This window comes from Asparagus officinalis, chromosome 9 (genome assembly GCF_001876935.1).
Source record: "Asparagus officinalis chromosome 9, Aspof.V1, whole genome shotgun sequence".
Classification (NCBI taxonomy): Eukaryota; Viridiplantae; Streptophyta; class Magnoliopsida; order Asparagales; family Asparagaceae; genus Asparagus; species Asparagus officinalis.
In genome coordinates this window covers 10,604,227-10,616,208 of record NC_033802.1, presented here as the reverse complement: position 1 = coordinate 10,616,208, position 11,982 = coordinate 10,604,227, and the positions used below count along the sequence as shown (strand labels likewise).

The following is an 11,982-nucleotide window of genomic DNA, read 5'->3' as shown; positions in this document are numbered from 1 at the left end:
TTATTAAATAAAACTTGGAAAGACAAAATCACACTTACTGCTAGGTATTTTACTGATGGAAAATGATAGGGGCACACCCCCAACCATAACCTCAACCATACCCCCTCTCTCATTTGCTACAGTGCACTGGGCCCCACATAGGATTTTAAATTTAAAATCCCATGTGGGACCCGGTGCACTGTAGCAAATGAGAGAGGGGGTGTAGTTGAGGTTGTGGTTGGGGGTGTGCCCCTAGTGCCACCCTTTACTGATCACTGGTCAATCTACGTTCTGGAAAAGACAGATTGACAAAGAACAGTTTCTATCTTCGCATTCTTAAAGCAAAAGGTGGGGTTTTCTTTCACAGACGACCATTTGCTAAAGGGTATATTTCACAAAAGCCCCCTTCAACTGAGGCACTTACCACATAATCCCTTTAACGAATGTCACAACACCATCAACCCCACACCCCTCCCCCCAACCCACAAAAAAAATTTTGGGTTCTCAGAAAAACCCTTAATTTCAACAGTAAACGTTTTTACCACCAAAAAAGAAAAAAATAATAGAAGAAGAAGAAAAAACACCCTAAAAGCATGAACCACAACTGTGCTAGTAAAAAAATATCCCCTACTTAATTTTACCCATGAATGTGAAAATTACGGTTGACATCATAATTATCATTATTACTATTTTGAAAATTGTTGAAAGTTAAAAGGGGTTTTCTGATAACCCCAAACCTTACGGAGTGTTTTGTGACATGTTGAGTGTTAAGGATCTGAGAAACACCCCCATAATATCTTGGAAATGGTAATCAACTAATTTTAATTTGCCAAACATGTTTTTCAAGAAAAAAATTGACTTTCATTGGATTTGCTAGTGCATGTACTTCAGATTTTGTTTTCATAAAATATGCTAAATGAATGTTCATTAGAGACGAAGTGAGATGTTCAGGGTTCAATTATCCTTGCCTGCATTTGGTAATACGTGTGGTGTTTTGTTTTTTCTTCTCGTTATTCTCGTATGAAATTGTTTTAGAAGAATTTTTCAAAACAGACCCATTTCAAAATTTTTTTCTTAAAACCGACCCGTTTTTTTTTTATTTATCAAAACCGACCCGATTTTGTAATTAGCAGCTTAATCACTATCCTAAACAGTCGGGGTTGGCAACCCCGACTATTTAGGAAGGTGTTAAACCCTAATTAGAAGCCTTAAACCCTAAAAATTAAGGTCCTAAATAGTCGGGGTTGCCAACCCCGACTGTTTAGGAAGGTGATTAAGCTGTTAATTACAAAATCGGGTCGGTTTTGATAAATAAAAAAAAAACGGGTCGGTTTTAAGAAAAAAAATTTAGAGTGGGTCTGTTTTGAAAAATTCTTCAATTGTTTTATTTACCTTTTGTTTAGATCCACAAGTACACGGGGCTCTTGAGGGTAATATGGTCATAAAAAAAAATTAACACTTAATTTCCAACTGATGTCAGAAAAGGGCTTAATTTGTAAATAAAGTATATTACAAGGACTAAACCGAGAAAAAAAATTAAAGGAACCAAATTGGTCCTTTAGCCTACGCTTTATAATTTTACACTCCAGAAAAATGTTTTATTAATCTATATGAAACTTACTACACGTTGATTGGAACCGTGGGTGTTCAGCATTATTAGATTAGCATTATTATTAGATTAGATGCATGAAAGTACGCAAAAGGTTTCATAGTAATCAAATTGTGATATATATGGAAAGAAGAATTTTTCAAAACAGATCCACTCCAAATTTTTTTTCTTAAAACCGACCCGTTTTTTTTTTATTTATCAAAACCGACCCGATTTTGTAATTAACAGCTTAATCACCTTCCTAAACAGTCGGGGTTGGCAACCCCGACTATTTAGGACCTTAATTTTTAGGGTTTAAGGCTTCTAATTAGGATTTAACACCTTCCTAAATAGTCGGGGTTGCCAACCCCGACTGTTTAGGATAGTGATTAAGCTGCTAATTACAAAATCGGGTCGGTTTTGATAAATAAAAAAAAAACGGGTCGGTTTTAAGAAATTTTTTTTGAAATGGGTCTGTTTTGAAAAATTCTTCTATATGGAAATTTTGAGCACGAGGGGATTAAGGGCACGCTAGCTTTAATCATGCCAATCTATATCTATATCTATATCTATACTAATTCTAAAAGAGAAAACAATTGTCAAAACTTTTGTATGCCTAATTTGCCTTCTTCAAATTTTGTAATTCTAATTTTATCCTATATAATATATAATATGCCCTTTCTCTTGCCTCTTCATCACTGATTCTTCCGTTCCTTGAAAACGCATGAATCCCCTCTGCATCTCCATCCCACCCGTCGCCCCCCTCATTTAACCGTCCTCTCCTCTGCCGCTCAGTCTACCCGCCTCCATGTGCTCCTTCCTCTCCGCATTGTTATGATTTATATTTTCGTTTCTACCCCACCAACCCGCCCCCACCTTCTCTCCTCTTAACCCTAGCATTGGATCCTAGCTCCGCCTCACCTCCGATTTCCTCGTCTTCTGCGGCCTCTTCTCCGCATGGGCCGGAACATAACTCCAATCGAGACCCTCTGGTAAAAGGGGGGGAAAAGACGGGAGCCGACGGAGCGGTCTTGCAGAGCTCCCGCGCGTGACCACGCCGAACGGGAGGCGATAGCGGTTGCTCGGCCTCAGCTTTGATAGCGGCGGCACAGCGATGATTTGATGAAAGTGAGTCTGATGCTGGCATCCTACACCAGAACTTAACCTTCGCCATCTGCGCCCTTCAGGGGCTGCTACGAAAACTTGGTGCCGGGCTCCAAAAGGGAGAGCCAATAAAGAAAAGCCCACTCTGTCGTGTAATCCCAGCAAAGTGGCCTCAAATACCATGGCCCTTTAACCTTATCGTAGAGCTTGGGGACTACCCCGATAGAAGAGAGGGGGCAGAAAAACTGAAAAAAAAAGATAAAAAAAAAATCAGAGACCAAGAACCATAGAAACAAAGATCGCAAGTAGGTATTCGCTCGAATTTTGTATACTCCTCGTTTCCAACTCAAAACAAATGTGTGTTTGACCTACTACCCAAATTCCGAGTATATCCCATTTCCCTTTCACCACGGCTCTCTCTTCCCAACTCCTCTTTCCTAATGGAGCAAAACCCATCAATTTCAAGAAATAAACTCATTGTATGCCTCTAACACTCATTCCATTGTTGTGCGCAGCGGAAATTTCGGCAGAGTTTCTGGTGCACAATAAGAGAGAAAGATCAATAATAAGAATTCCCGTCTCACCAAGGAGACAAGAATCTGAAGCGGATATCTCAACCAAGTGAGATATCTGCTCTTCCTCTCATCAGTTCTAGGACTGACCTGTCGAGGGATCCTAAAACTATTACACTTGGCCACAAACTCAAACAAATTAATTTTTACGTGGTTTGGCAAACTGCCTACGTCCACGGGGCAAGGAGGGGGAGATCTACTATTAGAAAGAAAAAGAATACAAATAGGTTTACAACTCTCACAATTAAACCCTCAATCTAATCTCTTTCTTCCTCGAAGAACAGCCGACTTTTAAATCTCCCTCAATTCCTACACCTGCACCTCCTTTTTCTCTTCTTTCGTAGCCGCAAAAGGAGTCCCTGCACTCACCAAGAGACAGCCGCCTTTACACCCCTGCACACGAAACTCACCTCTGCCTGTGCCTTGCTGCAACCGTCCTTTGCTCTGCTTTTTCCCCTCACTTCGCACCTGCCCTCTTTGCACCAAACCCTAGGGAACAAATCTCAGCTCTATATATAGCTAAGATGTGAATTAATAATCGGGTGGGCCTGGCTATCAAATCTCACGCGGAAACGATTCACGTGGTTGCGTGCTTGGCTTGGCTTCGTCCGTGTGCTTGTCTGGGGCCTGCTCACGTGCTTCAACCAATCACAATTCTCCACCTCGGCGAAGTTTCTACCAAAACTGAGCCGACACCAAAGCATCCAAATGTCCCACTTGTTGTGACCAGTACGAACTCAATCCACAACAAGTCGAGAACCCGAACGAGAGTCCAAACAATCTCACCCTGAGAATGCAAACACTCTCCAAATGTCAGTATCAACTCACCAAATTGATCTCACCCCCATCAAAATCCAAACCGGCTGCATCTGAAAGACTGCCTACGTATCCTCTTGCCCAAGGAATCAAGCCGAACGTAGTTCACCAAAATGACCTCCAAAGGCCTCAATCCAATAGAAGAGTTCGCAACCCTTCTCCAATATCATCTACTCCGCGGCTGATAGCACCTCCAATGGCCTCAAACACCTCCACCTGAGGTGAACCAATGGTCATATCCAAACTGCATCTATCAGCTGCACTCGAGTCAAAATCCAACCCATCATCTGCACCCAAATCCAAATAACTTCCACGCCGTGTCACCTCAGCTGGAATCCCAACCAATGCAGAATGACCTGGAGTATGTGGGAAAATCCCCACCCAATATGGAGTCCAAAGCTCTCCACCTGCTGAGAGTCAATTAGCTCCCTCATCGAAGCCTCAACCAAAGTGACACTACCAGACCTATCTTCCAATGGAGTTTTACCTCCAATCACAGCAGTTGACAACTCTTTAATAGGATGACCCAAATATGTTGAAGCATCTGTCCAGAAACTCTTCTGCAAACCATTGCTCGACCACAAACACTGATCCTCCTCCAGCAAGGCACGGTTCTCCAAATTTTTTACCCTATCTAGTTGCCCCAAGATTTCCTTTCCAACGAAGTGTCTCAAAATGCCGTGAGCTCGGCTCCAATACAGAAACAGGTCCATCTTGTACCTCCCACCAGAATGGAGTACCTTCACCTTTTTGTCTATCACATACTTCTTCAAACTGTTAGAGACTACTAGGACTTTATTTGTCACCCTATCTAGTTGCCCCAAGATTTTCTTTCCAACGAAGTGTCTCGAAATACCGTGAGCTCGGCTCTAATACAGAAATAGGTCCATCTTGTACCTCCCACCAGAATGGAGTACCTTCACCTTTCTGTCTATTACACACTTCTTCAATCTGTTGGAAACTACTAGGACTTTCTCCAAAGGGGATTTGGTTGCAACCCAAACACGCCTAGAACAGCCACCAACAAAGGAAACCAAACGCCTATTACCTCCCAATGATGCCCCCTTGGAAGGCCCCCAAACATCCACGTGAACTCCTCCAGAACGACCCTTAGCACGGTGAATAGAGGTGCCACACTTCACCTCGGTCTTCTTGCTCACATCAACATGTTCACTGGACTTCAAACTGCAGGTCTTTGCACCCTCTTTCAATCTATGCGAGGAATCAATACTGGAATGGCCAAGCCCCAAATGCCGCAGTCTAGTCGAATCAACAGAAGTCGTCAGCTCTCCACCTGCCACTATACCTCCAGTCAAGTAATACAGGTTATTTCTCCTGACGCCCTTCATCAAAATACGAGAGTCTCTCGCAATCTCGAGAACCATGTCCTCAACACGAACCTTCAGACCCTCTCCAACCAAAGCTCCAATCGAGATCAAGTTCTTCCTCAAAGAAGGAACATATCTCACATCGTTTAACTCTCTAACAGTCCCGTCAAACATCTTTATGCGAATTCTTCCTATCCCAAGGATCTGGCATGCACGGTTATCAGCCATGTACACCACACCACTATCCACCAGCTTCTCAAAACTGGAGAACCATTCCCTTCTAGGGCACACATGATAGGTCGCACCACTATCCAACATCCATTCAGATTCCTCCGAATAGCTATCTGTAGGACTGATAGAAAGCGAATAAATAGAAGAGTCAGAATTATTACCATCCGATACGATGTTTGCTTCTGATGATGGTTGCTTCCCTTTTCCCTTCTGCTTATTCTTCATCCATTCGTCGAGCTTTGGGCAGTCTTTCTTCCAATGACCAGTCTCCTTGCACCAAGCACACTGATCTTTTCCAATTGTAGGATGCCCTACTCTAGACTGTGACTTCCAATTCTTCCGGTTTGGATTCTTCCCTCTTGCGACCAACGCCTCTGCTACCGACTCAGTCGAATTCTCCTTATCCTTCTTCCGAAGCTGATAATTCACCAATGCAGCAGTGACCTCACTATATGAAAGAGATGCCTTCCCATTAATCAGAGTAAGGACGAAGGTCTCATATTCCTCGTCAGGCAAGGAACTCAACAACAGCAACGCATTGTCCTCATCTTCAATCTTGACATCCACATTCGCCAAATCCGCAAGAAGCTTTGTGTAGTGGTTCATGTGATCTCTAATGGTGGTTCCCTTCTTCAACTGGAAACGATAAAGTTTCCTCTTCAAATGCAAGCGATTTTTCACACTCTTGGTCAAATACTTGCTTTCGAGAATCTCCCAAATATTCTTCGCAGAAGTCTCATTCATCGCATCATATTTTAGATCTTGAGTCAAACAAGATCTAATCACACCACACGCCGTTCGATTCATCTTCTTCCAAACCTTCTCTTCAATCTCATCTGGCTTGCCATCTAACTCCAATGTATCCTCCAAATTCTGCGCGTTCAGCGCATCCAAAACCTCGCATCTCCATAATCCAAAGTTGTTTGTGCCATTAAATTTCTCCACATCTATCTTCATAGAGTGGATATTCAAACTCTGAATGGTCTTCGCGCCAGAAGCACCACCCTCGACACCCGAAGCACCTTCTTTCCCCGACATCTTACGCACCAACGAACAAAGAATAGATCCAAAACTGAAAGATAGAGTATTTACCAAAAGATCTCACCTTTATCACCAACGAAGTCCTAAACGGGCCTCCAAATTGATCTACTCCTCCAACCAAACCCTAGATCTGGAATCTGGGCTCTGATACCACTTGTTGTGCGCAGCGGAAATTTCGGCAGAGTTTCTGGTGCACAATAAGAGAGAAAGATCGATAAGAATTCTTGTTTCTCAAAGGGAACAAGAATCTGAAAGCCTAATATCCCATCAAAGTGGGATATTTGCTCTTCCTCTCGTCAGCTCTAGGACTGCGCGTCGAGGGATCCTAAAAAACTATTACAATGGTCACAAACACAAACAAATCAATTTTACGTGGTTCGGCAAACTGCCTACGTCCACGGGGCAAGGAGGGGGATCTACTATTAGAGAGAAAATACAATAGGTTTACAATCTCACAAAATAAACCCTCAAACTAACTCTCTAATCTCTCATAAGAACAGCCACTCTCTCTCTCTCAGCAGACTTTCTTCCCTCTGCCTTAGCACTGTTGCAGCCGCTCCCAATGAGACTCTCAACTTGCACGCGCTGCCAGAAAGAGAAGAACAGCCGACTTTTAAATCTCCCTCAATTCCTGCACCTGCACCTCCTTTTTCTCTTCTTTCGTAGCCGCAAAAGGAGCCCCTGCACTCACCAAGAGACAGCCGCCTTTACACCCCTGCACACGAAACTCACCTCTGCCTGTGCCTTGCTGCAACCGTCCTTTGCTCTGCTTTTTCCCCTCACTTCGCACCTGCCCTCTTTGCACCAAACCCTAGGGAACAAATCTCAGCTCTATATATAGCTAAGATGTGAATTAATAATCGGGTGGGCCTGGCTATCAAATCTCACGCGGAAACGATTCACGTGGTTGCGTGCTTGGCTTGGCTTCGTCCGTGTGCTTGCCTGGGGCCTGCTCACGTGCTTCAACCAATCACATCCATCATGTTAGCACGATGAGTTGGGTTTAATTTCAAAATTAGTATGTATGTCATTCGTTGATTCATACATGAATTGGGGTTTTTTTAAAGGCTTGAAAAAAGTCTGTTATGTAGAATAATTACTTGAAGCTTTGTTGGAAACATAACTTGAATCCAAACTTTTGAAATTCTAACGATTTTATGCATTTTTATTATTTTTCCTGTAATCTCCCAGATTAATGTAAGTTTATTTAACTCAACAGATGTAAGCTTAAGCAATCTTAGTTCTTCTGCTTCTCTGACTTTATGCAAGACAGGTGCATCAGATTGAATGCATATCTGCAAATTATGCTTGATATTTTATTTAAAACCACATATTTATCCTAACTCTTACACGCTCAATTGATTTTTAGGCAGGGAAGGGTGGGGAGCTAACTCATTACGAGACCAATTATTGCTAGAGCCCTGGAATTGACCCAAAAGACTGCTAAAGATGTTCTGCTAAAGATGTTATGACGACAATCTCTGAAATTTTTTCCCTTGATATAAACTCTAAGCTTGACATGTATGTAATTTTCTTTCTTACTAGACTACCTATAAGTTTGTATACATTAGATGTAATGGGCATTCATCCAATATAATTGGATGTACTGTTTTGTTAAATATTTGTCTTGTATGTCCCAAATTAAGATCATTGCAGAATATTGAGAAAACTTATGCATATGGGGATAACTGCTCTTTGGGCCCTAGCAGAATAATTAGCTTGGTCTTTTTATATATCAAATATTTATTTTTAATGCTAAATGAAGGAATGGAGAATGTATATAACTGTTTGTTTCACTCTCTAGAAACTTTTTTCCATTTTCTTGCTCGGTCTACCTTACTGCTGTTGCTGCTGCTACCATTTTTCATCAGAGGCTAGCTGCTACCATGGTTCATCACAGACTTATAGAGTTAGGTTTATATATGCTTCATCATTCATAATTATTTGTCAACACGGACTACCTTCTTCAAGCACTGTTATGAAGACTGCTGTGTGTATGGCGAGTTTAATTCCCTTTTGTAATCGGTAAGAAAATTACAGGTATTTTAGGAATTGGTTGGTGCATTGCATTCCATAATGCTGTTTTTGGTTCAAGTGCCGTCACCTTATTTGGAGGAGTGTTTTTACACCAATAAGGTTCCTTGATACACTGTTTTTGGTTCAAGTGCCGTCACCTTATTTGGAGGAGTGTTTTTACACCAATAAGGTTCCTTGATACACATTTTTTCCTTTGTAAATTTGGCTAAAGCTTGGAGGAGTGTTTTTACACCAATAAGGTTCCTTGATACACATTTTTTCCTTTGTAAATTTGGCTAAAGCCGTTCAGCTTGGTTTAACTCACTGATGCCTTTTGTTATGTGTATGTGCTTGCTCCACCTGCATTTCCCTTTGTTTCCTTTATATAAAACATCATTATATTATTTCCTTCCCTTTCATTGAACACACTATTTCTTTTTGACCTTCTATGGCTAGAAATCTTTATTAGGAATTAGAAAGTATTATTCCGCTATTGGTAAAATAAGAATTATGGGTAAGATGACAAAAATTCAATGAGAAAGATTCAATAGAAGCAGATGCAAGATGATTTCAACCTATACATTTAAATGATCAAGATTCCTCTGTGTGCGTGCGCGCATGCCTTTTTTTACTTTTTGCTTTTGAGGCAAATCATATTTCCTGTGATTGATAATGTAATTCTGTCTTCCTTCCAGGTTAAGAATCTGATTACTTGCCGCCATGAAGACGAGGTTCCCATTAGGAATGTTACTATAAGAAAAATTCCTAGGTATGCGTTTGTCTTAAAAACAGATCAGAAGTTTTTTTTTTTACTTATTCAAGGATAGCTTGTGGTAAAGTCTGGAGCATTACTATACAGTCATTAGGATAGATTTTACACTAACTCCTATTTTCCATCAAATGTTTTCCATCCTTAAGTACTCTAATTGTTTTTATGTTTGCACATTTAAGTAAGTTCTCAAGTTGGTATGCAATACTCAATTTAATATTTAAGCTATGCCTTGTGTATTATTTTAATATTTATGATATGCCGTTATCACATCTCCATTTAAAACACATTTCTAGAAAGATCTCGTTGCCTTATCAATAATAGTAATGCTTGGTTTTGATGTTTTTAATAGTATAATTGTCATTTCTATGTTCTGGGCCAAACTTCAGTATTTTATTAATGTAAGATTGCAAGCGATAACGTCTGATTTATCATTTACCATTTGTGTAGTCTCCTTGTTAAATGAGTGGATGCATCAGCTGAAAGCACATTTCTTGGACAAGTCTGATCTTATCTTGTACAGGGTGATTTTGTTTCTTGATTTTTGTAACACTTGATTTTTGTAACACAGACATCACTACATGGTTCAGGATGTGTAGGAATTTTGTCAGCAAAAGCAAATATTATGTGATCCTTCCATGCGCATGCATGTGGGCGGGATCAGCTAGCAAATTAATGGATGGTTTCCTAACTGTTGAATCATGTTCCCCTATTTATGAATATGGTATACAGGCATAGCTAGCTCATGTCCTCGGAAAAGATAAAGAAAACTAAATAAAGGTCATATGCACATTTCACATACATCATCTATTGATGTCTACTTTTCCAATTGGCTGGTCTCCTATGTCCTATGCACCACATTTTTTTAGTCGGATGTTATTGTAACATTGTGAGTAAATGCTAATACAAATTCATATCCTGACAAATGCAGTTTTATCTTGAGAAACAAAATTTATAGAATCCTATAGCATTTTTTTTAACTCAAAGCCAATAAAATTTATCATTCTGATTTAAGAAGCTTGGACACGGACACGGCATGACAGGACATACGGTAAGCCATGAAAAGAACATATTAAATTCTAAAATAGTACAAATGTAGTAGGAATTGGATGGAAAGAAGTCTGAATCTATACCTGTATTAACATGAGACAATCTGACAGTACACATTTGTCTTTCATCAATTGTCATTCTTCAAAAACCTTCATCAATAACAATTATGCAGCAAGAATTATTGTGTACGAATCATGTGTTTAGGAAAGTTGGGATGGAAGTGTGCATCCTTTCATCGATTACAACATGGTGCAGTGTCAGATTTCTTGTCCCATAAATTTCCATTCGTCACACGACATTTATCAATAAAATCGATACTTGCAAGAGTTTTTATGTCTCTATCATGTCTTCAGTGTGGCATGATTTGGAGATAAGAGTATCTGTGCTATATATGTTTATGTGCATTACGCAACCTTCATCCGCTAACCCCTGGATTCTGTGTTCAGTTTAATGTTCAGCCATGAGAAGCCATCTTTGAACTTAAGTATCAAAGAATAGAGTAAATTCTCAGGAACTAATAGTATAATATTAAAAATCACGGTTTATAGCTGTATTTCTTTATAAAAGCAATTTCTTTTCCGACCAGCGTAATAATTTGTTCTTTCGACCAGGGTATATGGTGATCTTCCGCTTTATGACATACTGAATGAATTTCAGAAAGGTCACAGTCACATGGCCGTGGTTGTGAAGCGCATGAAAGATACTGAGGCAAATATGGAAAAGAGCAAGAAGGATATATCAGAAAATGGAGGCCATAAAAGTAGGAAACATCTTCTAGGTGATGGTATTACTGGTATGATTCATGGTAACCACTTCATTTGTGTAGTTTTTCACTTGAGTTAACCATTTAATATCCGAGCCAATTAGCTCTTGATCCGTATAGAGTCACTAGCTCTTGATCCGTATAGACAATTGCCTTACCCGTGGATATCCCAACAATACATTCTTTTAATAACATTCCATCATGTTAGCGTGAAAATAAACTCATTCTTGGCATTCAACACCTTACCTAATGAGGATATACTGTACATCCGTGTGCCTTAGTGAGAAGTAAATGAAGAATGAGCATGAAACAGTTAGAAAGTTGCTTTAATCAGGAGGTCAAGGATATGGTTGGAGAGTCCTTGCATTCCTCTTACATATAGAACAACCAATGCAGAATGGATCTAGCCCCATTCTAACGTTGATAAATTTTGCAGCTCATCAATGAGAAGCGTCAAGTGATTCAAGAGTACGTGTCAGGAAAGGCAATTCCAAATCAGCAGATAACTACCAAACTAGAGAGGGTCTTGGGAATGAAACTGAGAGGAAAGAAATAATTTGCCCTGTACAAAATTCGTAACTTATGGAACTTTGACATATGCAGCAAATGGTTCAATTTTGATTTTGAGCAGCTTGAACTGGTGATAGTATATATGAAGTGTGGAGCTAGTTTTGTGTCTTTTTACGCGAGATGAACTTGTTGCTTGTGTTACATCATTTTCTCCT

General features: G+C 40.2%; 1 long non-coding RNA gene across 1 annotated transcript; it reads left to right on the top strand.

Annotated features, from left to right (window-relative positions):
• Positions 8,473-11,973, top strand: LOC109824389. The gene is made up of 4 exons (XR_002242625.1): positions 8,473-8,684; positions 9,371-9,444; positions 11,106-11,287; positions 11,694-11,973. It is a non-coding gene; the product is annotated as an uncharacterized LOC109824389 (long non-coding RNA).